General features: G+C 44.7%; 1 protein-coding gene and 1 long non-coding RNA gene across 6 annotated transcripts in view; one reads left to right on the plus strand and one right to left on the minus strand.

The window, feature by feature from the left end:
- Positions 1-26376, minus strand: part of LOC119167581 (actinia tenebrosa protease inhibitors) — a 139442-nt gene that overhangs the window by 35758 nt on the left and 77308 nt on the right. The gene's annotated exons all lie outside the window — the stretch shown is intronic.
- LOC142765324 (uncharacterized) lies at positions 5248-10851 on the plus strand. Its single transcript, XR_012884186.1, has 4 exons — positions 5248-5359; positions 8370-8462; positions 10286-10561; positions 10752-10851. It is a non-coding gene; the product is annotated as an uncharacterized LOC142765324 (long non-coding RNA).

Genomic DNA, 26376 nt, shown 5'->3' on the forward strand with positions numbered 1-26376 from the left:
CTGCTACTGCGAACAGACGTTGTGGTCGTTCTGTGATCACGTGACATTTTCGGGTGGAGGTACTGGGTACTCTTGAATGCACTGCAATCAGCAGCAAGGTTCCGACACTAGTCGCGACTTGGAAGAACCAGCTGACCTATGGCGTAGCAGGCGACAACTAGGCCTACCTCCTGAATTCGGACCATTTCCACAACTCGGCACTAGTATGGCTAGTGCGGGAACGCAAACCCAAGGAACATCAACGCTGCCTCCTCCATGGTTCTTCAACGTCTCGCGAACTCCGAAGCCGTTCCACGGTGACCCTTACGAGGACGTCGACGACTGGCTTGACGACTACAACCGTTGCGGCAGCGTCAACGAATGGAACGAGCAGTGAAAGCTTCGGTATGTCTACTTTTATCTCGAGGACTCTGCGCGCACTTGGTTCGAAAACCATGAAGCCACTATGATATTCTGGCCAGAGTTTTGCGACCAGTTGCAAAATACCTTCCAAAGCTTTGACCGAAAGGAGCAAGCGGAACGGCTCCTCAATCCCCGAAACCAGCGTCCGAACGAGAGTGTTGCCATGTTCGTTGAGGACATGTCGCGGCTGTTCAGGCGAGCCGACTCCTCAATGACGGAAGAGAAGAAGGTGCGCCTCCTAATGCGGGGAGTGAAAGAGCAGCTGTTCGCAGGACTAGTGCGCAACCCTCCCAACACAGTAGCGGATTTCTTCCGCGAAGCCACGACAATGGAGAGAATGCTAAGGCAGCGTTCGTACCAGTATAAGCATCCTAGCAGTCTTTCGTCAGTGTCGTTGGCCCTGCCAACACCTGACGTCACGGCTGTAAAAGACCTTACGGAGCTTGTGCGCAGTATTGTGCGCAAGGAGCTGCAAAAGCTGCACGTGGTGTCTTCTCCACCCCATGTTCCTGCTCTAACGGATGTCGTTCGCGAAGAGGTCCGGCAGCAGGTGCACCCCATGACGACTCTGCGTGCAGCCGAAGTTCAACCCATGACGGCCCCGCGTCCAGCCGAAGCTCCGCTATTAACGTACGTGGAAGCACTGCGTACCCCTGCACCGGCTGTTGGCTATCCGTCCCGTCCGTCCACCCTACAGACGGCACCGTCGTTCTACTCGGGACCACCGCAGTACGGCGACCCACCCCTTACACGGAAATCCAGTGTATGGCGTGCTCCCGACAACCGGCCTCTAAGTTATCACTGTGGTGAACCAGGTCACATCTACCGTGAGTGCACCTACAGGCACATGGGTCTTCCTGGCTTTCGTCCGGATGCTCGTCGACCCAGAGATAGTGAGTGGCTCCGTGCTATCGCCGAATACTTGGCAAGCCAACGATTCTCAACTCTTTCGCGTTGCCAATCCCGCTCACCATCTCCACGGCGTTCCACGTCACATGGCCAACAATCGACCTTGGCGGACGTCGTTGCAGGAAGATCACCTATATCCACAAGCCCGCGCCGGGGAAACTAAGAACAGCGACCTCTGGGGGTGAGGCCGCTGTTGTTCGACCGTTACAAGACCCTCCCCTGATTTGCCTGCCGACATCCGACGACATTCTTTCACCGACGTGTGCCATCGACGACAAACGGGTCTCTGCTCGTATCTCTGTCCTTGTCGACAACCACCCACTGACCGCTCTGGTAGATACGGTCGCCGATTATGCTGTTATAAGCGCTGACCTCGCTGCACAGCTAAGAAAGGTAACGACACCTTGGGGACATGGAACCAACCTCCGGACTGCGGGAGGTCACCTATTGACACCGCTAGGAATGTGCACAGCCCGCCTCCGAATTAGTGAGTCGACGTACATTGTTTCCTTCGTTGTCATATTTGCAAGATTGTATTGCGTTGTATATTTGTTGTATTGTATTGCGTTGTATTGCGCGAATGCTCCCAAAACCTGATTCTCGGAATAGATTTTCTCCGCGAGCATGGAGCCATTATTAACCTTCGCGACCTGCTCATAACGTTATCTAACGACCATACAGCGCTACGAAAGGATGCAGTTGCGCCGACCACAACACTTCGAATTGCTGACGACACCATGGCACATACTCGCATTGGCATGGCTAAATCTCGTTCCATGCCTGTGGCAATATTTACTTCATCTACGCCCTTATTCCGCAGTGTCTGTATGACTGCTGATATTTCTACTGAATCAAACGCCTTCTCGTAATCTATGAAGGCTATGTATAGTGGTTGGTTATATTCTGAGCATTTCTCTATTACCTGATTTATAGTATGAACGTGGTCGATTGTTGAGTAGCCTGTTCAAATTCCTGCTTGTTCCTTTGGTTGATTGAATTCTAATGTTTTCTTTACTCTGTTAGCAATTACCTTTGTAAATAGCTTGTATACTACAGAGAGCAAGCTAATCGGCCTGTAATTCTTCAAGTCCTTGTCATCTCCTTTCTTATGTATTAAGATGATGTTAGCGTTCTTCCAAGACTCTGGTACTCTTCCCATCAGGAGACACCTCGTAAACAGGGTGGCTAGTTTTTCTAACACAATTTGTCCTCCATCTTTCAGCAGATCTGATGTTACCTGATCCTCACCAGCAGCTTTGCCTCTTTGCATGCTCTCCAAAGCTTTCTGACTTCTTCTATCATTACTGGAGGGGTGTCATCTGGGTTACTGCTAGTTCTTATAGTATTAAAGTCGTTGTTGTCCCTGCTACTGTACAGATCTCTGTAAAACTCCTCCGCTATTTCAGCTATCCTATCCATATTGGTAGTTATTTTGCCCTGTTTGTCCCTCAGTGCATACATCCGATTTTTGCCTATCCAAGGTTCCTCTTCACTGCTTTGACGCTTCTTCCGTTTTTCAGAGCGTGTTCAATTCTCTCCATGTTATACCTTCTTACATCGGATACCTTACGCCTATTAATCAACTTCGAAAGCTCTGCCAGTTCTGTTTTGTCTGTTGTACTTGAGACTTTCGTGATTTGGCGCTTCTTAATGAGATTCTTCGTTTCCTGGAAAAGCTTGCCAGTGTCCTGGCTAACTACCCTGCCTCCAACTTCCACTGCACACTCCTTAATGATACTCGTCAGATTATTATTCATTGTATCTATGCTAAGGTTGGTTTCCTCACTTAGAGCCGAGTACCTGTTCTGAAGCAAGACTCTGAATTCCTGTACTTTCCCTCTCAGTGCTAGCTCATTGATTGGCTTCTTGCGTATTAGTTTCTGTCGTTCCTTTCTCAAGTCTAGGCGAATTCGAGACGTACCATTCTATGGTCACTGCATCGTACCTTGCCAACCACTTCCACATCCTGCACGATGCCTGGGTGTGCACTCATTATAAAGTCTCTTTCGTTCTTATTTTCGCCATTAGGGCTCCTCCCTGTCCACTTGCGGTTTCCTCGTTTTCGGTAGAAGGTATTTAAAATCCGTAAATTATTGCGTTCTGCGAATTCTACTAGTAGCTCTCCTCTGGCCTCTCTAGTACCGATGCCATAATCTCCTACTGCCTGTTCTCGAGCCTGCCTCTTCCCTACCTTTGCATTAAAGTCTCCCATCAGTATTGTATACTGTGTTTTTACCTTACTCATTGCCGATTCCACATCTTCATAGAAGCTTTCAACTGAAACGTCATCATGGCTGGATGTAGGCGCGTAGGCCTGTACCACCTTCATCTTGTATCTCTTATTCAGTTTAATTACGATACCTACCGCCCTTTCATTAATGCTATAGTATTCCTGTATGTTGTCATCTATGCTTCTGTGAATTAAGAACCCCACTCCCAGTTCTCTTCTGTCAGCCAAGCACCGATAGCAAAGGGCGTGCCCATTCTGTAGCACCGTATAGGCCTCATCTGTCCTCCTAACCTCACTGAGCCTTATTATATCCCATTTAACACCCTCTAGCTCCTCGAATAGTACAGCTAGACGTCCCTCACTAGATAAGGTTCTAGCGTTAAACGTTGCCAAGTTCAGGTTCCAATGGCGGCCTGTCCGGATCCAGAGATTCTTAGCACCCTCTGCTGCGTTGCAGATCTGACCGCCGCCGTGGTCAGTTGCTTTGCAGCTGCTGGGGACTGAGGGCCGTGAGTTATTTGACGTTTGCATGTGGGAGGTAGCGGCCAGATACTGCACCAGGGTGGCCAATCCTTCTCTGGTGAGGGAGTGCGTTCCCGGCGGTGGTTACCAGTGAGGCCGCACCCCAGGCCTCGTAATGCAGTTTCATCACCATGCGGATTTTTTTATCCGGTTGTGAACTGCGCGGCACTGGGATTTGAACCACAGCCCTTTTGCATGCAAGGCGGATGCTCTAATCATTACGCCATCGCTGCTGATTTAGCACTATCATTGCATAGTGCTAAAACAGACTAGGTTTTTTTAAATGTACACAGGTGTTTGTTACAATAGTTGTTTACAAAAATAATTAGCTAATAACCAAAAATAAGCAGCTCCCTCATATTTATTACTACATTAAATATTAGGTACACGTATATTCACTTTGTGCTGTGGCCGAGAGCTATTCGAAAACATACCATGTGCTTCAGTTAGCCATGGCACAGCCTAGAATGGACACTAGCTTAATTTTTACATGACTGTAAATAGTAAATACTCTGCAATAAGAATTTGGTAGTTGTGGTATTTCTCACATGATTTTCAATTTTCAGTGAAAATGCTGTCATCCCTCATTAGAGTGCATAAGTTTTTGGCATGTACAAAATTTGTTGTGTGCTTCTCGGATAACACACACTTTCATCCTAGAGGTAGGATTCCTGCTTTAGCTTTCTTGTCCATAAACCCTGGTCCAATTTTTATATTTGGCCATCGAATCACAACCTGTAGTTATTTTAACACATGACTGCCTCAGCAGTAAACACAGTCTTGCATATGTTGCCTAATGGATCTAGTCATTTCTGTTTTTAAAAGGACTTCAAACATATCTGCTGAAACACTCTACATGTTGGACACGGTACAAGCAACGAAAAGTTCTTGGTGTGTTGCTGAAGCCAACATTTGAATAAGTTTGCTTTTCAAAGTCTTGGCTCCAGTGACACTTAATTCATGATTTGTAACTTTTTAGTAACATAGCAGCCTGCCGATAAACATTGACATTTATTGCGAATGTCATTTCACGTAGCCGTGAAGACCCTGAGTGCAAGATCGTTATGGCATTTGTTTTGAATGTCATTCGCTGCAAATCAGAATGCACATGCTGTCTGACAGGGAGGGCTATGGAACATTGTTTATTTATTTTAACACCGTTCTGACCACTGCTAGCATTGTGTTGGGCCTGCATGCGACGTGACACTGGACGAAAAGCTGGTCTCTTTATAAGCGCTATGCAGTGGACACAATATCCTGTGCTTCCTGAAGATATGATACTGCAAATTCCATAGTGTAAGTTAATTTTTGGCTTTACTGGCTTTATAGTATAAGTCGATTTTGGGCTATGAAGTGTCTTTCATAGCCAGAAGAAAGGCAATATATTTTTTAATGCCGGGCAGGGGTCTCACTTGCACGTGTGTTGCTTATCAGCCTGAATTTTCAAGGATACTATAGGATTTTTGAGGCCCCGTGAAGAGATATTTCAAGATTAACGGCATCAAGTGGTATCCAATGTAACAATTCTTTACAACAGCATTATTTCCAAGACTAAGATATGCTTCACTGCAATTTAGAAGTGTCGAGCGGTGAAGAATACAAATAGCGATAAGAAATGCCATGCAGTGAAACAGAGTTTCTGCAACATTCACCTCACAGCAAACTATACTGATATATAAATAATCTAGTGTTGATGGTGGTCTTTTTTAGATTTTATTCATGCTAGTTCAACATGTCACCATATCCTTCAAAATTTGGAGCACTGCTAGGTACTCACTGATCCTCTCCAGAAAGACGATGTCAAAAACTGTGAACTATACTACTCCAGAAATCCAGCGACTTTCAAAGAATAGTTCTAAAACCTTCAAGCACAATGAAAATACACCCGCTCGAGTTCGAGGTTTCAAATAAGGAAGGATCTGTTCTGTGCCCATTGGGTTGGGATCGGTTAAGAACGGAACGCGACGCGCGCGTCTTCCTTCTTGCATGAGTGGGCACGCTGGGCACAGAGGCCCTGCGCAAGAAAAGCGCGAGCGCTGTTGAGTCCGACGCGAAGCGCGACCGACATAGACCAGCATCCGTTGGCACTCCCCGGCACGTACGGGCGGACGCGTGCAAAAGGCATTAAATGGTTTCGCTTAGCAATGTGTTCACGAGCGTCTGAAAGAAGCGTGGAAATCCCTCCCCGGCTTCACTTGCACAGGCAAACTGCTGGAAATCGTTGCACAACAAATGATAACTTGCAAATAGGTGATCTTGCCAAAATGTGTGTTACAGGATCAAGTTTGCCTCTTTGCCACGGGTTCAGTTTTCATTCTTAAACTGGCGTGGGGCACACGCAACATGGAATGCAGCTGTAGACGGACTCCTGACCACGACCGAATGCTTTCACAATGAATCAGTCAGTCATATTGTCTGCAAATTTACCAATGAAAAAACAAATATTAGAATTGATCTCAAGCTGGCGCATCATTCACAAAATGCCCTAATAAAATGGCACACCAGGGTACGCATAGTGCGACAAGTACAAAGCCAACGTGTGCGCAACGCAGCCGGCCTAAATGACGCTGTCACGTCAAAGTCCGCACACCTGCGGGACTACAACACGGCATCGGTATTTATCAGTACCACAACAGTTACGAGAAAGTTCACGAAACGTTTCAGACTATATAGAAGTCAACGCCGTGCGGCCAACACTATAGTCTGATTCGTACCACGGGGCAGCGTTGCGCAAATTGAAAAGCACGCTGCTTCACCAACCTATCGATGGTTCGACAAATGCCCGTGCTCGCGATAACTGAAAAACACTACGCGTTTCTGAAACACTTACCTGTGTCGATGGCGACTCTGAAATATCCTCGATGCTGCCAGTTAAAAATGGAAATGCAGCGTTCAACGCACCCCGCAACGCTGCAGTGGCTCGTCCAAGCGAACGCACCGAGCCGTCTAAATCACCATCGAAGTTAAAATCTTTCAGTAAGCACGCATTTGCTTGGTTATCAATAATCACGAACGAGTTACTACAAAACGCCATGGAATGTTGGCAGTCTTTTCTCATGCAGACACGCACACCTTCGTTGGAGTACGTGAACAAAGGAATCGGCAAGCAATTCGCACATTTCATGTTAAAACATTTAACTTCTCAGACAAGCACATCCTTGTTCACACATTGAGAACGTCTACAAAGGATTCGGCAAGCAATCCGTGGATTTAGCGTTAAAACACTACACTACTCGTTTTCGCGACGTCTTGGTCTTGAAGATCGATTCAGCATGGCGGCCACGTATCGCGACTCATTGCTAATTACGAAACTCACCTTTCAAAGAGCGCGACATGTTGGGCACACGAGATTCAACGAGTAGCAAACCTGTCGTGAAGCGGGCTATAAAATCCAACACACATCTACCAAAACGGGTCATTCGTTTGTCTAAGATGAATATGAGCGCCTGAAGTGAAGTGATAATAATAATAATAATAATAATCATAATAATAATGATGATGATGATGATGATGGTGGTGGTGGTGGTGGTGGTGGTGGTGGTGGTGATAAAGAGGGTGCGGCATCTACTATAACTCACAATCAGTTTAGTTTGCTGAGGCATACAATACTGCTTACGTGATCAAGTCGTCGAACACGATGCCGGCATCATGATGCCAGTGTCGTACGCGCTATGCCGTTTCCACGTTGGTTGTCGAATTAGTCGTTCTGTGCATAGGGGGAACACTTCGTCGCCCACACTGCGTTGTTGACCAGTGTTGCACTTGTCTTTGAATTAACACAAATAAATCATCTTTTGCCACATGAAAGCACTTCAGTTGATTCCCCGCAAGAACGCAACAAGACACTGGTATGTGGCACAGCATTGCGGTGTAATTGTAGAAGCATTTCACTACTGAGATACAGAAGCGCTTTATAAATGTGTCCCGCCAGGCGTCGAACACGCAGCGCAGTCACAGGAAAAGCTGAAGAAGCAGCCTTTCTAGTGCCCTTTTTGAAATAGTCTTGGGGCAACTACTCCTGTCTCATTTGCATGAGACCTACAATGGTGTAAATCATGATAATTTTTGTGTGGTAAGGAAGCGTTTACTATGCTGCTACCGGTCATTCTTGGGAGAAACGTGGTATCTGATACACACTTGTAAAGAACTGTATACATTCCGCATGTGGTGCCTGACGAGTGATGGCAATGAAGAATTACGCCAGACGCTTTGGTAGTGAGTGGCAGTCTTTGAAAACCCGCCAATTGCGCGATATACATTGTGTGAGACCCGGTTGTTGCTTTACTGTTTTAAACCGTTTTTTCAGATACGTGAACGCGATCACATATCCGAGAGAAAGGCAGGAAATATGAAGAAAACTAGAAGTCAGCTTGGGCGTATACAGGACGTAGCGTACCAGGTTCGTGCCCCCTCTTCTCTCCCGAAGTTTTTATTTTTTTCGCTATTGGTGCCCGGCGCTGCGCTGTGGCGAAGTCTTCACGCCGTGCAAACGAGCAGCCCAACGGGCCCGCGACGCAGAACCGAGACTCTGTGTTTCTGCTCCGACGGGGCAGTGGCCCACTACGTGCTAAACGGGTGTTACGCAGGACCTCATAAAATTCATCTATCCATCCATCCATACCATAGAGGGCAAAAAAAAATAACCATTTTAAGGGGGTGCCCTCTTTCTGAAGGTGGTTTTCCTTCTGTTCCCTCCAAAAAATGTTTCTCACTACGTGCCTGGAAAAAATCAGTAAGAATGTACAGGAGAGAAAATCACAAGGAAAGGAAAAGTAGAACAGATAGAGAAGAAAGAAAGAGCAAAAGTTGTTTAAGGTTTGGGGCCACCCTTACAAAAATGGACTTTGAGTTTCAATTGACCACGCACCGATGCCTTTTTGACTCTATAGTTGATCAATTAAACGGCATCTTCTGATGAGTGCACTCAATGAAAATTTAATTAACATGAGGTAAGACAGAGTCAATACACTCTCACTCTTTACATGTTTAATTGACATGCGTTAACAGAAGTTCAATTGAAGCACAGTCATTATTGTTTTAATTGACATGCGTCAAATATGTTCAACTGAACAATAGTCACTACATATTCATTTCACATGCGTTAAGAAACGTTCCGAACCGCAGTCAGTACACGTTTATTTGACCTAGTATTGATCACTCTCAATGAAGGATAGCAGATGATGGATGTTGACACCTAGCTACATCAACATCAGGGGCCCAACGCACAAAACGCGCGTATGTGTGTGTGCGTGTGTGCGTGTTCTGCAGTTTTATTGCGGGTATATTTCTGCAAGATGCATTCGTAATTATGGGCCCGGCATCTGCATACAGTTGCACCACTACGGGAAACAGCAATGTATTACATAAAACTGTACGCAATGAAATGCTTACAGGTACTAGCTGTCCGACGCACGTGTTTCTGAATTGCGTACATGGATATTTATCTCACACAACAGCGTGCAGCAGTCAAGTGCAGTGCATGCATATTCTTCATTGACGCGAAAAAATTTTGACTGGTGGGATTAGCAAAAATATCGTTCATTCATTGTTTATAGCGATGCAGACTGTGTGCATTGAGAGACAGGGCCTTTTTAATTATTATGATTGTATTATTTTATTATTATATAATCATTTATTCAATAAAAGTATGCTGCCGTTGTCAGATGTATGGTGAACATGCGGAGAAAACGTATCGTGGTAGCAGTTCTACACTAAGAGATTGCAGTTTAGCCGCGTCTTTCAAAGGTCGGGCCCGTTTTCCTCTGCTGCTGGCTCGCGTGGGGGAGATTAGTGGGCTGTGGAATGTGCATTCCATTGTTCGAAATCTCGCTGGTCTGCCCGGTTTTTTTTTTCTTTTATCAAGTATAGAGCGGTGATAGTTGCACGTGCAGAACCACGGCACTGAACGGGTGAAAAGGCGCCTGAGCCCTTTTGCTGTTGCGATCAAGACAGTAGAACGCGAAAAGAATAAACTGTAGAATGTTTATCATTGCGTTATAAAAACTTGAAGCTTAGTTCTCAAACAATCTCCTCAGTATTAGCTGCCAGTTACACCCGTGTGAAGAATAAGTTTGAGATAGCCGCTTTGCGCTTGTTGTGTATCCCTCGATGCCGCACTACTTTCTTCACAATCGCTTACCGAAGTCATACGTGTGGCTCGTGCTTGTCACTTGATTTTTCTTGTCCTGATTTCGGGGTAAGTGAGTGCCCTGATTTACGCAGACTATCTGCTCAAAAATGAAGAAGCTACTCCACTGCGAGTGATGCAATTGTTACGGTACATGGACAAGTTACGCTATACCGGTGGCACGGCTGTTCATCAGACCCAAAATCACAACCTTCCTGTGAAAAAAATCGACGCCTCGCCTACGTGCAATACTCCAGCGCTGCTTCCTTTCTGCAAACTACAGAAATAGACGCCGTCACCTTGATTTGTCATCAACATTCACTGTGTTTGCTGGATCTGCAAACCACGTGCCTCAGTTGATGATTTGGAAGGTAAGTTTGTAATTTTTCATTGGTTTCATACGTTTTATTCGTAAGATACGAAAACCGAAAAAGTATTGGGCGTAGGATGTTTTTAGAATATTCAGCTGCGTAATTATTCGGGTTTACAATATTGAGCCGTCCTATTCTAGATACTTTGTATTTATAACAAGGCCTTCTCTCTTTTTTGCATTTCTTACAGGTAGGCCTAACCCTAGTTATTCGGAAACAGGCGCTCCACCAACTAAACGATCCTAGTCGTCTCTATTGTTATTTTGGTAAAAATAAACATATATGCTAACAGATCTGTGTTTTGCTTCTTGGATTGAACAATTTATACAACACCGTGCATCACCGTGTACGTGCGTGTGCGGTATTATTCATGTGAATTGTGTACTCGTGTCCTAATTCATAATTATCACCCAGTTCATACCTTGTTTGAGGGACTGAACGTGCTTATAATTGAAATAACGCACGCGATAAGATATTGTCGCTCGGGCGAGTTTTCAATGATCACCCCTACTTTTTTGCTAGCAACCACTTAAAGAATGAACTGATAGCAGTCAATTTGGTACCACTTCTGAAACAAAATTCAAGTGACAAATTTTCAAGAAACTTTAGCGTGAATATTTGACAATTGCATAACACACTTGCATAAGGATGATTTCGACTGGACAAAATGAGGGTTGAGGATACACTCCCATAAATATGTTTCGAATGACACTCGCTACAGAAAGTCACTAGCTGGCCATTATTTTCTTTTGACTCCCTAAAAGGGCGCTCAATTCATCCGCTAAAATTGCTATTGAATAGAAAGACGGTGGCCAATATCCTTGTGAAACCCAAAAAAAATTCAATAGACGCCTAATTTAAAAGCAGTTAGTCCTATGGAGAAAAGTAAATATACACTCCCCTAAATTAATTCACTTGACACTCGGTCAATAGCTGGTCAATAATACCTTTTGACTCACTCAAAAGACGCTCAATTGATTCGCAAAAATGATATTCAATAAAAACACGGTGGCCGTAATTTTTGTGTAACTCAATAGGACAACTAAATAGACGCTTAATTCAAACACGGTACATTCTATGGAGAAAAGTCAACTTAGCCTCAACTACATCTCTATAAACATTTTTGTAAGGGCACTACTGCGAAGCTGCCTAACTTTTTAAAAGCAAATAAATTGCATGAAAAGTTTACACAGATGGTGCATCCAGTATTGCAACTGAAGCAAGAAGAACAAAGTCGTTTAGAAAAATGAGTGAATTTCTGGGTACTGCTATGTATTTCAACTGACTTGACTTAACAATGAGTGAGCAATCTAAAATGAAAAGGAAATTTCACGTTCAGAAATACTACGAATTAACACGCAGACGTGCGTTAATCAGGGAACTTCATTTCACACGTGTTGCAGCGGCTCCTGCAGCTGCAACACGTATTTGTTACGGACACTTTAGCGTTACGTATCGCTTTTTGGTGGGCGAAACTTTTTATGATGTGGGCTGGCCCACGGTCGTGCCTTCGTAGCCACCGCTCGTACTCGCTGCGCACACAAGATAGTGCTACGGCGCTTGTTGCACCGATGCTAGTGTACTGGAGGTGTACTAGTAGGGATATCAGATCCTCGATCCGACGCCCCGGCGCTCGCTCCAACGCATGCTCTCCTTCGCTCGGCTGTCGTCGGTCTGTGCGCTTCGCTATGAACGACAAAAACGCGGAGCGGAGGGCTCGCAAAGCGGGTGCAGGCATCTCGATATGCTCTCAGACGCATATTGTCCAATCATATTCCCACGCGCATGTGCCAGCGGCGGCGACAACGAAACAGCGTGAGCGTCCTTGGCCGAGGGCAGAGATAAAGAAGACGTTGCAGTCTTTGATCAATAAAGCACATTTGTTCGAGGTGCTTTGTCATATCGATCGCGCGTCATCACACTGGTGGAGGTGCTGGGTAGTCTTCATGCTTGGCACCCTTCGAGGACCCGACATACGAACTCAGAATCGCTACAACGCGTCGACACATCAGTCGAACGTTTCAGTCGCCGTCTACTAGGCCTGGCTCCCGAGCTCAGCCCGCTGCGAGAAACTACCAGCAATCGCTTGCCTCCTTCAGCCACCATGGCCACTGCGGTTTCATTGCACATGAAACTCCAGAATCCTGTGATTCCTGATTGTTTTTGGTGAGACTTATGAAGATGCCCATGACTGGCTGGACCAGTTCGAATGCTGTGCGAAGTACAACCAGTGGGCCACACAAGAAGACACGCTCACGCATGATTATTTCTACCTGAAAGACAACGCCCAGACATGGTACATCAACAGGGAAAGGAGCTTGGCTACGTGGGACGACTTCCGCAATCAGCTGGTTGACACCTTTGCTAGTCTCGACAGAAAGGACCATGTGTGACGTCTCTTGGATGCTCAAATTCAAAAAAGAAATGAAAGCGTTGCTATTTTTGCCGAGGACATGACCCGTATTTTCAGCAGGGCAGATCCCGAGATGCCGGAAGACAGGAAGTGGCGGTATCTAATGCGAGGCGTGAAGGAACAACTGTTTGCTCGGCTTGTGAGAAATTCACCAACCACAGTAGCTGAGTTCACGAAAGAAGCCACAGCTATTGAACGGGCCCTACAGCAACAGTACCGCCAGCAGAACCCGGTCAACTTTCGTTCGAGTAGTCCAGTTACGGCTGTGGCGAGCCTCTGCGACAACGATAGGCCTCTGCAGGAAGTCATCCGGCAGATTTTTATGAAGGAACTTCGGCAGCTTGGTTTATTTCCTGCCATCTCGCTTCCGTATTGCCGATGACGACGTCATACTGCCACCCCGAAGTTGCTTCTTTGTATCCGTGCACTGCGACTTCTTACAAAATGGTACTGGTATCACAGAAACATCAAGGATATCGCATTCAACAGCGGCCTTTCTGTGGCCAGGGCTGTCATCACTGTTATAGGCGGATGCGCTGAACTCTTGTTGACAAATTTCAGCAGAGAATGCCGACACATAGTTAAAGGCATGGCTATTGCCTATTTCGACGAATTCACTCAAACAGAAGATTGTCATTTAGTGGAGGAAGCAGCAGCGACTACCATCATTACACCGCCACCTGTTGACGTTAGTTGAACGTTATCTCCCATTGAGCGAGACCACCGTCTTACGCTGATCAAGTTCCACGGCTACTTCTCATCCACATCAAGAGTTGGTCAAACGGCACTGACGAAACACCGCATCATCACGTATTCCGCCGCGAGACCCATCCGACAAAATCCTTATTGCGTCGCCCTAAAAGAGCGTGAGACAATTCAATAACAGGTGAAAACGATGCTGGAAGGCGGTTTTATTCGGTCATCTAACTGTCCTTTGGCATCACCTGTAGTAGTTGTGAAAAAGAAGGACAGCAGCTTGCGTTTCTGCGTCGAATACCGGAGGCTCAATAAGATCACAAAGATGAACGTCTACCCTCTGCCGCGTATCGATGATTTATTGGATAGACTACGAAACACAAGCTACCTTTAGTCCATGGACTTAAAAAGCAGCTATTGGAACTGAAGTGGATGAGGGAAATCGGGAGAAGACCGCCTTTATTACGCCCGGTGGACTTTATGAATTTCAGGTACTTTCTTTCTGTTTGTGTTCAGAACCAGCACCATTCCAGCGTCTGATGGGCACGGTTTTGTCGGGGCTTAAGTGGCAAACCTGCTTGCTGTACCTCGACGACGTAATTGTCTTTTCGACAACTTTCGAGGAACACTTACGAAGGATTGAAGCAGTTTTTGAAGCGATACGCCTGGCCGGTCTTACTCTAAAACCCGAAAAGTGCCACTTCGGTTTCCACGAACATCAATTCTTTCGTCACGTCCTCAGCAGCCAAAGAAACCGACCCGACTCAGATAAAATTTGCGCGGTGAAGAATTTCCCGACGCCTGCAGACAAGAAATCAGTGCGACGTTTTTTGGGACTCTGTGCATATTACCGGCGGTTTATTGCCAATTTGACGTTAATCGCATGGCCATTGACCGAGCTTCTTAGGGAAGATATCTCTTTCACATTGAGCGAAGACCAGTAGCAGGTATTTTAAGAGCTTCGTCAGCGCATGCAAACACCTCCCGCGCTCGCCCACTTAGATAAAAACGTGCCAACGATACTACATACAGACGCTAGTAATGTGGGTCTTGAAGCAGTGCTCGTACATTCGAAAGACAACAATGAAAGGGTGATAGCCTACGCCATCAGGACGCTGTCCCGAGCGGAATCTAACTACGCTACGACGGAGAAAGAATGTCTTGCAATAGTGTGGGCAGTCCTGAAGTTTCGTCCTTATTTTTACGACCGCCTAATCACCGTTATCAGCGGTCTCCACTCTCTCTGTTGGTTAGTCAACTTGAAAGATCGGTCTGGTCGTCTTGCACGATGGAGTCTTCGGCTCCAAGAATTTCACTTCACTGTTGCCTACAAGTCGGGAAAACGACGCACCGATGCCGACTGTCTTTCTCGGTTTCCTGTTGAGACGGCATCCCCAGACAACGACGATGATGACATGGTCTTTCTGGGAATTGTGGACACTGCCGCCTTTTCTCAACAGCAGCGTGACGATGCTGAACTGCTACCACCCATAAATTACCTGCAAGGACGCACGAATAGCGTGCCGAAGTTATTTGCGAGAAGGCTGCCGTCCTACTGCTTGCAAAATGACGTTCTTTATAAAAGGAACTTTTCACCCGCTGGCAGTAGCTACTTGCTCATCGTTCTTTCTTCGCTTCGCCATGAGGTACTGCAAGCCTGCCACGACGAACCTACCACTGGTCACTAGCGTTACGCAAGAACATTGGCGAGGATAAGGCATAACTATTACTGGCCAAGACTTGCCGAAGTTGTCAAAACTTACGTGCAGGCATATCTAGATTGCCAGCGTCGCAAGCCACCATCCATCAAACCAGCTGGCCTCCTGCAGCCTGTCCGAGTGCCGGCGACACCGTTCGCACAAATTGACATGGATTTTCTGGGCCCCTTCCCAAATTTTGCCACTGGAAACAAGTATATCATCGTTGCCACGGATTACCTGACCCAATACGTGGAGACAGGCGCTCTGCCTAGGGCAACGGCAGCTAAAGTGACACAATTTTTCATCGAATCCATCGTCTTAAGACATGTTTCTCCCGCATTAGTAATCAGTGACGGAGGTACTGCGTTCATGGCCGAGCTTTTGGACACCATTTTCCGACTAAGTGGTACAGCTCACACAATGACAACGGCGTATCATCCCCAGATCAACGGGCTCACTGAACGCCTCAACAAGATCCTGGCTGACATGATAAGCATGTACGTAGATGTAGAGCCCAAGAACTGGGACGTCATTTCGCCCTACGTCCCGTTCGCGTACAACACGGTTCGTCAGGGAACCACTCGGAAGACACCCGTCAGTTTCCTTTACGGACGCGAAGTTACAACAACGTTAGACGCGATGCTCCCTCATGAAAATGACAGCAATCAGACGGACGCCAAACGGTTTACCCAGCGAGCAGAAGAAGCCAGACAACTTGCCAGGTTGCGAATCACCGAACAACAAGACGACGATGCCAAACACTACAACCTCTGGCACAGACTCGTCATATACAACGTGGGTGACAAAATTTGGGTCTGGACACCTATTAGTCAGCGTGGACTCTCTGAAAAGCTGTTGCAAAGGTGCCTCGCACCCCCCCCCCCCCCCCCTAAGGCTCTGCTACGCATGAGTGACGTCAACTACGAGGTTGTTCCGGACGGCGTTCAGTGTTCGAACTGCCGCAGACATTCACGAAAAATTGGCCTCGTGCTTCGGATGAAGCCTTACTTTCAATGACTAACTGTGCATTTTTGGTTTTGTCTTGCTTCTGGAACGTTTAACATCGGAACGATGTCTTTTTTAAGGGGGGAATAATTCCACGCGTATGTGCTAGTGGCGGTGACAAAGAAGCAGCGCGAGTGTCCGTGGCCGAGGGCAAAGACGAAGAATACCTTGGAGTTTTTGATCAATAAAGCGTATGTGTTCGAGTTGCTTTGTGTGCTCGTCGATCCCGCGTCATCCCAATATGCAATAAGAGCCGTCTACTGACGTCTGTGTAGACTCACAAGGGTGATATAGGGGTTTGGTACTCCAGTAATCACCCGCAGGCTGCGGGTTCTACTCCTGGCCATGGCGGCAACGATTTTGTTGGAGGCGAAAATTATTGAGGCCCATATACTTAAATTAAGGCCACGTTAAAAAACCTGCAAGGTCGAAAATTTAAGAGCCCCCAACATTGAAGTCTCCCATAATCATACCATCGTTGCAGTACGTCAAATCCCAGCAAATATTATTATGGTGTCCTTGGAGATAGCTAACCCCACAAGGTATATTGAATAGGTCGCGAAGCCTCTGGCGAAAAGTAGTTCAGGAGCTATTGCCGATGGCATCAGCATCGGCAGTTACGAGTGCTGGGATTGAAGCGCAACTGTGTGAAAAAAACAAACAAAAATAGCGGAAAATCAAGTATTTTCAAGCGATGCGATCGTTATATTTTAGAAAATACAAATATTTTTTTCATTATTACTATGTTGGTGCAATAGGCAAAAACATGACAGTATTCTACTAATACGGATAACTGTTATGTTAGCGCCCTATCCCCAAACTATTATTGCTCAGAGCAGACGCTGCAGTGCATGTAAAGGCACGCACATAAAATTCGTCTGCGACGACACACCTCCTCGTTTATTTTGGTGTTCCGCACTTCTCTGTGCATTCTCTCAATTATAGTGTTGCAAACTTATTTGTGCTGTGCGCGTAGTTCTGAGGGGCGTTTCATCGTTCCTGAACGTCCTGGAGGTGGTGTCCGGCCCACAATGTAGGATAAAATTTTACGCCAAGCACTTGCCTTGGTAGCTGCCAAAACAACGTGCTATGCAAGGATGCTATAGAATCTAACACTTTGCAAGGTATATGTGAACTGGTAGCAAAATTTCCATACAAGCCAATGAATCCTTTTTTCGGTGGCTCTTTACCACCATCGCCATTCATTTGAAAAGGGTAAAACTAACAGCAATCAAACAAAATGAAATATGACGTCCCAACTAGAAGTGGTAGCGAGACGTCGCGCACTTGCCCTACATGGCGCGAAATTGAAAATTTTGTTAATTGCTGACCTTTCACGTGCTGGTATTCATACGCCACTTTATTATGCCTTGTGCCTCGTTAATTACATGCTGGAGAGAAAACAAGGCAAAAAAGTAATATTGAGGAAGCAAAGTGTTTTATTATGCACTTGCAATATACGCAAGAAACTTCGCAGAGGCAATTATGAGACAACTGTTTATGACTTCAATACTATATTAGTTAAAAAACTCACATTCTGCAATCCTCTAATACCACTGCACCGAGCCATCAGCATTAAAATATAGCTTTGTCAGCCGCAGAACACAGCGTCTTGTTACTTAGCGTGTCGCGTTCACCATCACCAAAGGCGAGGGCACGCCGGCCTTGCGCTAGCGAAAGCAGTCAGCAGTCACGGGAGATGCTATTGACACATTCTGTGAGCTTGCTCAGCCCTGAAGTTGACACCTGTAAACAGCACGTAGAAAATAAGCAAACTACTGAAGGTATACACGAAACCACCAAGGAAAAGTGAGCGATGGCTCATTGACCTGGCAATGCGCCGAACCAAAGCGCGCTGAACTAAACACAAACTCTGATAGGAGATTGCTTAGATACGCACCCCCTTACCCGCCCTCCCATTTATGACACTCGACGAAAAATGAGGCAATCAACCATTTAGACATGTGCGAGAAACACCGTAAAGTGATCTTACAGTTAACTTTGACATATATAACATTACCACTATCTCACGAAAAAATCATATTCACTTTTTAGTTTTGGTAGCTTGTCCCTTCCTCACCTAGTCGCACTTCAATTGCCGGCGGGCGTTGATTCACGTGGCACTCGATTTCAGACAATTTTCGTTAGGAGTTTCGCCACCCATGTAATTTCACCATGCGCATACAGTCAACAGCAAAAGTTTGCGGGATTTTCAGCGCGTGGCGAAGGGGCGGAAAATTGCATTGCTGCCCCACCTAATGTGCCGCGGTGTGGTGTCGAGGCTACCTAGCGTACGCAGCTTCAGCCATTACCAACGGCTTGTTTAGACGACGCACCGCTCTTGGATCTAATCTCAGAATCCATGACTGATAATTACCTCAACAGCATAGTGAACGTCATGGTATAGTGAACGTCATAGTGAACGTCAGGCGGCGAGCAATGTATTTTTCTGGCGCACCGCGGCGCGTTGCTCTCCCCATAAACTTCTGCTCTTGACAGCAAACCTGCTGACCCTTGCCTTCTAGGTAAGCAAATAAAAACAAAGTTCCATGTAGTGCGCCCGCTGTATACTTCTATGAATCAATAATAGCACGGTATGGTTCCTTACCCTTACATGCCGTGCCTACTATAATTCGGGTCATAAGTGAGCATACCGCAAAGTTTTCCGTCGCGCAACATTTTATGTACCTGTATACATTACACGAAACGGTAAATTATTGCAGCATAAGGCATAACAAAAACCATGTAGATTCAGCACATTTTTTGTGATCATTTTCACGTTTGGTTCCTATTTTGTGCTGTTTAATTGAGTTATTTCGACCTATATACAAACCTGTTAAGCCATAGTTTTGGTTTGACTACGCATTATTTCTTCTTCTTAAAATTGAAGAACACAAGCAATGGCACCACTAACAAAACTACGCGTGCGAAGCCAATAAACAACGATGCCAATATGAGAGGGACGCGGCTGAATATCCGGAAGGTGCCACGAAGGCCAAATGAATGTTTCAGAATTAAGTTCTTTTGTAAAACAGAAAACAATTGAATGGCATTGCACTTAAACATCACTGTAGTCCTGAGTGGACGTTTTAGTTTAGCTGCCTTTTACTTGAAGCACTCTCACTGAGGACAGGCCGGCTCGCCTTAGCCTGAGACCTTAGCTAACTGGGCTAACAAAGATTAACTTGAGATCATATTTCAGCTAGTTCCAACAAACTGACGTCTCTTTTTTTTTTCAAAATATTGCGTCACAATCGCTTAGCTTTTGTTCCGCCAGAAGTGTGTTCTCTCAAACTGATGAAGCTAAGCCCCATGCAAAACTACTTGACCGCGATTTTCTGTACGTATATGAGCTGCTACATAGACGCTTCGGTACCAGTTACATTTACTTTGCGCCCATCTCATGACCATACGCTTAACTCTTTCAGATGTCACCAATGAAGAACCTCCTGTAAACGGGTGAAATCGCTGCAACGTTACTTCAAGGCACTTCATATCCTATTGCAACAGAAAAAATGAGATATTTCTTGTGTTTATTAGTGGTATAGAAACTCATTCTCATTAGGTTGTATTTAAATATTTCTTAACCATGAAGAATCCATTCATGCTTACTTTTGACATAAATCAAACAAAATCACGGGCTAGAAATATAGTGCATACTCAAACTTGAATATGTACAGTTTGAGCCAAGAGAAAAATCTTTTTTTTTTTGCACCCCTTGCAGGAACCAGAACGTCGCAAGATTTCTAGAACGTGGTAGGCTTTTCAGAGAAGTTATCAATGAATCTACGCTAGAAAATGAAGCTCCAATTCAGAAAAAGAATAATAGGCAGAAGGTTTAGCTTCTCCAAGGTACGATATATCTAGTTCTTCCTTGGCCTCTGCTTGATGCAAATAGCAAAAAGGAGTGGTGCATACATTTGTGTACATAGCGTCTAAAAGGCTTAACATCGAAGATGGCTGTCGATGTTCAAGTGTCGCGATGTCCCCGCTTCTCTTGGAACCGGTTCAGCCTCCTTTGGTTTACGAAAGGCGGGTAAGGCATTTGTTCTCTGCTCGGCTGTCCATATAAGGCAGGCCTTGCTCTGTGGGCGGTGTTATCGCAAGCGCCCTTCGTGCGATGAGTTGGCCGGCACATTTCACCTATGCTTGTCCCGCATTTATTTTCAGCTCTCGCGTGACTTAGCAAGCGTGTGCGAGATATCATTCGGGAAGTGGTGTTATCTATTTCGTCTGGACATGGAACAGCATGGCGAGGACAAAATAAAAAACCTGTCTATTGTTCTGTTGATTATTTTTCACGTTCTGGGCTGGGACAAGGAAACGAGAAAGAAGAGCGCGAGCGAGGGACGTGGGGACGCTCAAGTGACAGCAGAGCGCTTCCGAACGCAGTTAAATAAACAAGTGTTTTTTGCCTTATACCTTAAAGACGGAGTTGAGTCTGATCGCAGTGCCTGGAACGCCATCGTCTAAATAGTTCGTATGTTTGCTACAAAATTGAATCCCTCGTGGTGACGATACTCTCAAGGGGTCACAACGCCAAGCGTCGCCGCTGTTTTGTCAGTCATCTTAATTTTATTCGAAAAAAAAGTAGCGCTGATATATCGTAATGCAAGTAGTTGGGCAAGCATATTTGGAGAATAAAGAAAAACTGTTAGTCACGTGGGAGCCTTCTGAATATCATCGAACGTCGAGTGAGTGATGTTTGTCAATATTTTTATCAGGTGCACCGTTTTTCGTTTATAAAACTAACCTAATTTGCGTTTTAAGCAAAGTAGTTTGTATAAGGTGCTCTAAGCTCAGTAAATAATAACAGAACCCAGGTACGTTGCGAATGGACGTTGTGTGAAACATGCGTAGGGAAGGCGACTGTGTTTCAACTTTTTATTCAGCGAAACGTTACGAAATAAATCTACGAATGCCATACGCACAGACATATGCTAAGCAGCTGCATGTTTACTGTTGCGTTAACATTCCATCAGCAACGTGGGTATTGGAAATACTAGAAGCGATACGCTTAGATGTAGCGCACCTGCCAGTAAAGATGGTGGCTCTGGACACTGCTGAATGTGCTTCATTGAATAGTGCTTCTCTGCAATTGTTAACTCGACGTGGCAGCTGTATGATAGCAGTATGTAGGTACTGTTTAAAAAGATGGAAAGCCGGCACTGCAAGCAGAAGTGACATTTGACGATCATTACGCTTAAAAGCAGTTCCGATTGCGAGACTCTCCACCCGCTTATCCGTCCTCGTGTCCATCCATCTGTCCTGCCGCCTATCTGCCCGTTCATCCATCCTTGCTTCCCCCCGCTCCTGCATCCTTGCTACGTCAACACGTTCATCTACACGTGCATTCGTTCGTCCTGTAAACTAGCCAGCTACTTTAACGTAGACATTATGGCCCTTGGGACCTAAGGCTTCCGCCCAGTATTCTACCACAGAGCTACGCTGCATGGTGCTTGTGTCTTGTTGGCCCACCTAGCACTAAAGACACATCGGGGCTAGAACCCGGGTTCACTGGGTGACAGCCCAGTATTCTACCACTGAGCTACGCCGGTGCGTGTGACTTATTGGCGAAATTGCCTTAGGCAAGCTTTATGTCAGGAAAGTAATCGCGTTATTATGACTTATGAAGCGTTTTAAAACGGTGAAAGTGCAACCAGTCGTCATACAAGGCGAATAGCGTATCAAGTGGGCCGTCCGATGCTCCAACTCATTACACAAGCTTGTTCTTGTTTCCCTATTAACAGGGGCGTATACCCAGATCAGCGATAATTCCTCATCGTCGTCAGCCACTTCATGAACAGCTAGCACGACATTCCTTGCAAGTGTTTAACGGATATCACGCTTCTGAGAAGAAAGACGAAAAATAGCATATCGAAGTCTGGCCTTCTACGGAAAAGTTTATTAATAATGCCCTAGTCGGTATCAAGCAAGTGTGCTTGCAATAGTTACCCAATGAGTGTTTTGAAAATGCTCTGAAAGGCAGCTGTTCCAGCTATCGCTGTGGCTGTGCTGCGCCTTCCGCGCAGACATGGCGTTTGTCGTTGTTGTTGTTGTTGCTGTTGTTGTTGTTGTTGTTGTTGTTGTTGTTGTTGTTGTTGTTGTTGTTGTTGTTGTTGTTGCTGTTGCTGCTGCTGTTTTTGATGCTGTTGTTGTTGTTGTTTTACATTCGTCGCATCAATGTAGTTGATGGCGGCTTTTTATTAGCGCTCACACGTTCAAATTAAACATGAGTGTTTTCGCCGTTCCTGTGTAGATATAGAGCCTCAGTCACCTGTGGCACATAAGCGCGTTCGAGTGGCACATAGTTGCCCGCAGGTCTGCCTGGCTGGAAGTGTTCGGCGACGTATGCGACGGCATGGTGACATTATTCGTGTCATGACTAGTGAGGCGTATTCGTATCTTACCTTCTTATACTAATTTTAGTTTACACCAAGTTAATAGGTAATCACGTGAGCACAGAGACGTAGACGGCTAGATAGATAGATAGATAGATAGATAGATAGATAGATAGATAGATAGATAGATAGATAGATAGATAGATAGATAGATAGATAGATAGATAGATAGATAGATAGATAGATAGATAGATAGATTAGATAGATAGATAGATAGATAGATAGATAGATAGATAGATAGATAGATAGATAGATAGATAGATAGATAGATAGATAGATAGATAGATAGATAGATAGATAGATAGATAGATAGATAGATAGATAGATAGATAGATAGATAGATAGATAGATAGATAGATAGATAGATAGATAGATAGATAGATAGATAGATAGATAGATAGATAGATAGATAGATAGATAGATAGATAGATAGATAGATAGATAGATAGATAGATAGATAGATAGATAGATAGATAGATAGATAGATAGATAGATAGAAAAACTTCTTGCAGTACGCAAAATACTTTACATTTATTGCTGGTTTGGTTGCTCTTCTGTAATTCTTCTGAATCTTGGTGTGAATACTTGAGTAATGAATACTTACTTTACGGAAGGTGTAAATGCGGTAGAATTTTATGAGAGCACTGAAGTTAGCAAGCATTGCAATGAAGAAAAGACAACGCTAGTCTGAGAAATTTTTAGCCTATATTTACGTGAAATTAAGACTACGCAGTGCAGCTTTATACCTCAATCAAAATCAAATCAAATCATTTTATTTTCCCAGAAAGAAACAGGTTCTGGAGAGGTTCACTGGCTAAAAGCTGTTTATGAACAGCTTGACGAGGCCATTGAACCCTATACAAGGCAGGTGGGACAATGACAAAGATGTGTATAACAATAAAAGATCATAAGCTATCATTACAATACCAAATACGGTGTAATAAAAACATATATATACATTCCTACGAAACGTCCTGATACCAGCATAGCACAGAAGATTACATGGACGCGAGCAAAAAAAAAGAAGAATCCAGCAACTATAACACCATTATTGCCAAAAAATAAAATAATAAAAATAAATAAATGATGAAAATATCATGGAAGATAGATACAAATTTGCTCCTTGTGTATATGCTGCATCATGCAATGTACATCACATGTCAGACAAACAAAATTATACAGACAGAATTATATCATATAACCTATACGGTACAGCATGAATGCACACACTGAAAGAAAAATGAAATTGTACTATCGTACAGACAGCACATTTTACAACGTGAAAAAGTTAGCCTATATTTACAAAAAAGGATCGTAGTTCTTTTAATGAGCAACTGTTTACGTGACTGTATTTATTCAGAATCATTGGTAAATTGTATTGCAATGTTTGAGATTTGTAATTATTGCGAAACCTCGGAACAATCCAAACATCACTACTTCTTGTTCCTAACAAAACATTTTTTGCAGTTAGGCATGCGGTATTTTTAATGAATTGTGTAAACGAAATGGAAGAGAAATAGCAGGATCGCAGAATGCGAAAGATAAACATATATTTCACTTTAATAATACCGTTGTCCCGACACACAAGTTGTGTTGATGACAAGTAATCTAAATTAGCGACATGTCTAATAACTTTTTTCTGTGTGGTCTGAAGTTTTATTATGTTAGTTTTTGTAGTGGTTGCCCACACCAAACTGCAGTAATTTGTGTGCGAAAGAAAAAGAGCATGGTATATTTGCAGTTTCATCTTTGCGGGTAAGATATGTCTGGAACAAGCTAGCACAACAACTACACTAGAGGCTTTTTTGCAGATGTCAACGACGTGTTGGTTCCGGCTGAGGTTTGATGAAAACTTGACGTCAAGAATCAAAAGAAACTATTGTTCTTTCGTGAAGGGTTTTATGAATACTTCTTTAAGGAAGAAAATATCCTTAAGAGCTTCCCTATGAAGGTAGTTGGAAAGTGCCACGAAGACGTTAACGTATTATAGGGAAAGCCTGCATGAAAAGATTGAATTGGAAGGTAGCCGTCAATGTAGAAGTTCAGTAATTACTCACGCCGTCGGGATAGTCATCATTCTGGCACGTACGAATGATTACGGCGGCTGTCTTTTAGGAATATCACTGCCCGGAATTCGGAAGTGTGGTGCACTGTTGGCCTGTTATACCACAGGTCAAGTTCCTTAGTTTCCGCGCTAAAAATTCTTTTTTAATACAAAAGAGTTTTATGCCAGACCCCGCCAGAACTTCACTGACGTACTTCCGTGACGGGTATGACGGTGTTTAAGTATACACGAATAGCAAAGAAATGAATTATTTAGAGAAATGAATTCCTAGTTTTTCGAAACCTGGGATTTGAACTCTCGGCCTCTTTGATTGTGAGAACACGCAGCGCGCTTAACCAACTGAGCTATTGCCGTATATGCAGCGCTCGCTGTGGACGCACCTTATTGACCTCAAACTCCTTCACTCTGCACCCTGGGTATTTGTTGGGCTGGTGCAACCGTCTAAATAAAGGTGAAGTAGAAGCATTTCAACACTAATACAAACAGAGAACGCTATGGTAGTCTAAGCCCTTCGGCGCCTGATTGCCAGCATTCTAACAGATGCTATAGCATGAGAGCTAAAATAAGAGCAGCTTACTAACGCCGCCTAGGTGTCGTTGGCCCTACTTGTAAGAAGGTGTAGCTTGGCCTCCGCAATCACTTTCGACAAGTTTTCTGGGGCTGATCTTGTAGGCCACAAACACAGTCTGCAAATGCCACGCGCTTTCGACTTGACTTGGTGACGACGCACAGTTACGTGTTTCGTCTTTCTCGTTGTATTGGTATGAGTTATGCAACGTTGCTCGAATAAACTTTGTTTCAAAGCTCCCTATATTCGCCAGCGCAAAATGGTGGGCCAAACGGCAGTCGCCAGAACTCGCCGCGCTGCAGTCATACTTTGTGCTACTTTCCACGCACCGTATACGGTGGCGTACCACGCCAGTCCACCGCGTTGTGCCTAACGATGACTTTCTACTTTTACCATTATCAAATCTGGACACTCATCAATCTAACAGTCGATATTCTTGAGTGCCATTTGTGGACTGCTCATGTTGATACGCACAAGGTCTGCTGTATAGAGTGGCCCGCATGTGTTGCACATTCCAAGTAGATTTAGAATCAATGTACTGCCTATAATTGAGCTATCTGCATTCTGCTTAACCTCCTAGTATGGGAGGTTCTTGGTGAATTAGCTTTTTCAGCAGTATAGTGCTATGACAACCCCTACTGTTTCAACCGCAGCCGTCTCACCTAGACAAAAGCAACTCAAAATATCTGTAAAAGCTTAAATTAGGTTTACTTATTGTAATAAAAAAGCTCTAGACAAACAGTACTCATGTTCTCAACTAGTTGCGGAGAAGTTCTCGAAAAAAAAACACATGTGCCCATGCTTTACATATGCACTGTTCACCACAGAAGTCTTTGCTACACCTATTATTTGAGAGCAGAGTGCAAAATGTTACAGCAACATCACCTACTTTCTATAGCATTTTCCACCTTTTTAGAAAGCGCATGACTGAATTTCTTGCAGAAAAGAGGTCATTACCAACAAAGTG

This window comes from Rhipicephalus microplus, chromosome 6 (assembly GCF_043290135.1).
Source record: "Rhipicephalus microplus isolate Deutch F79 chromosome 6, USDA_Rmic, whole genome shotgun sequence".
NCBI lineage: Eukaryota > Metazoa > Arthropoda > Arachnida > Ixodida > Ixodidae > Rhipicephalus > Rhipicephalus microplus.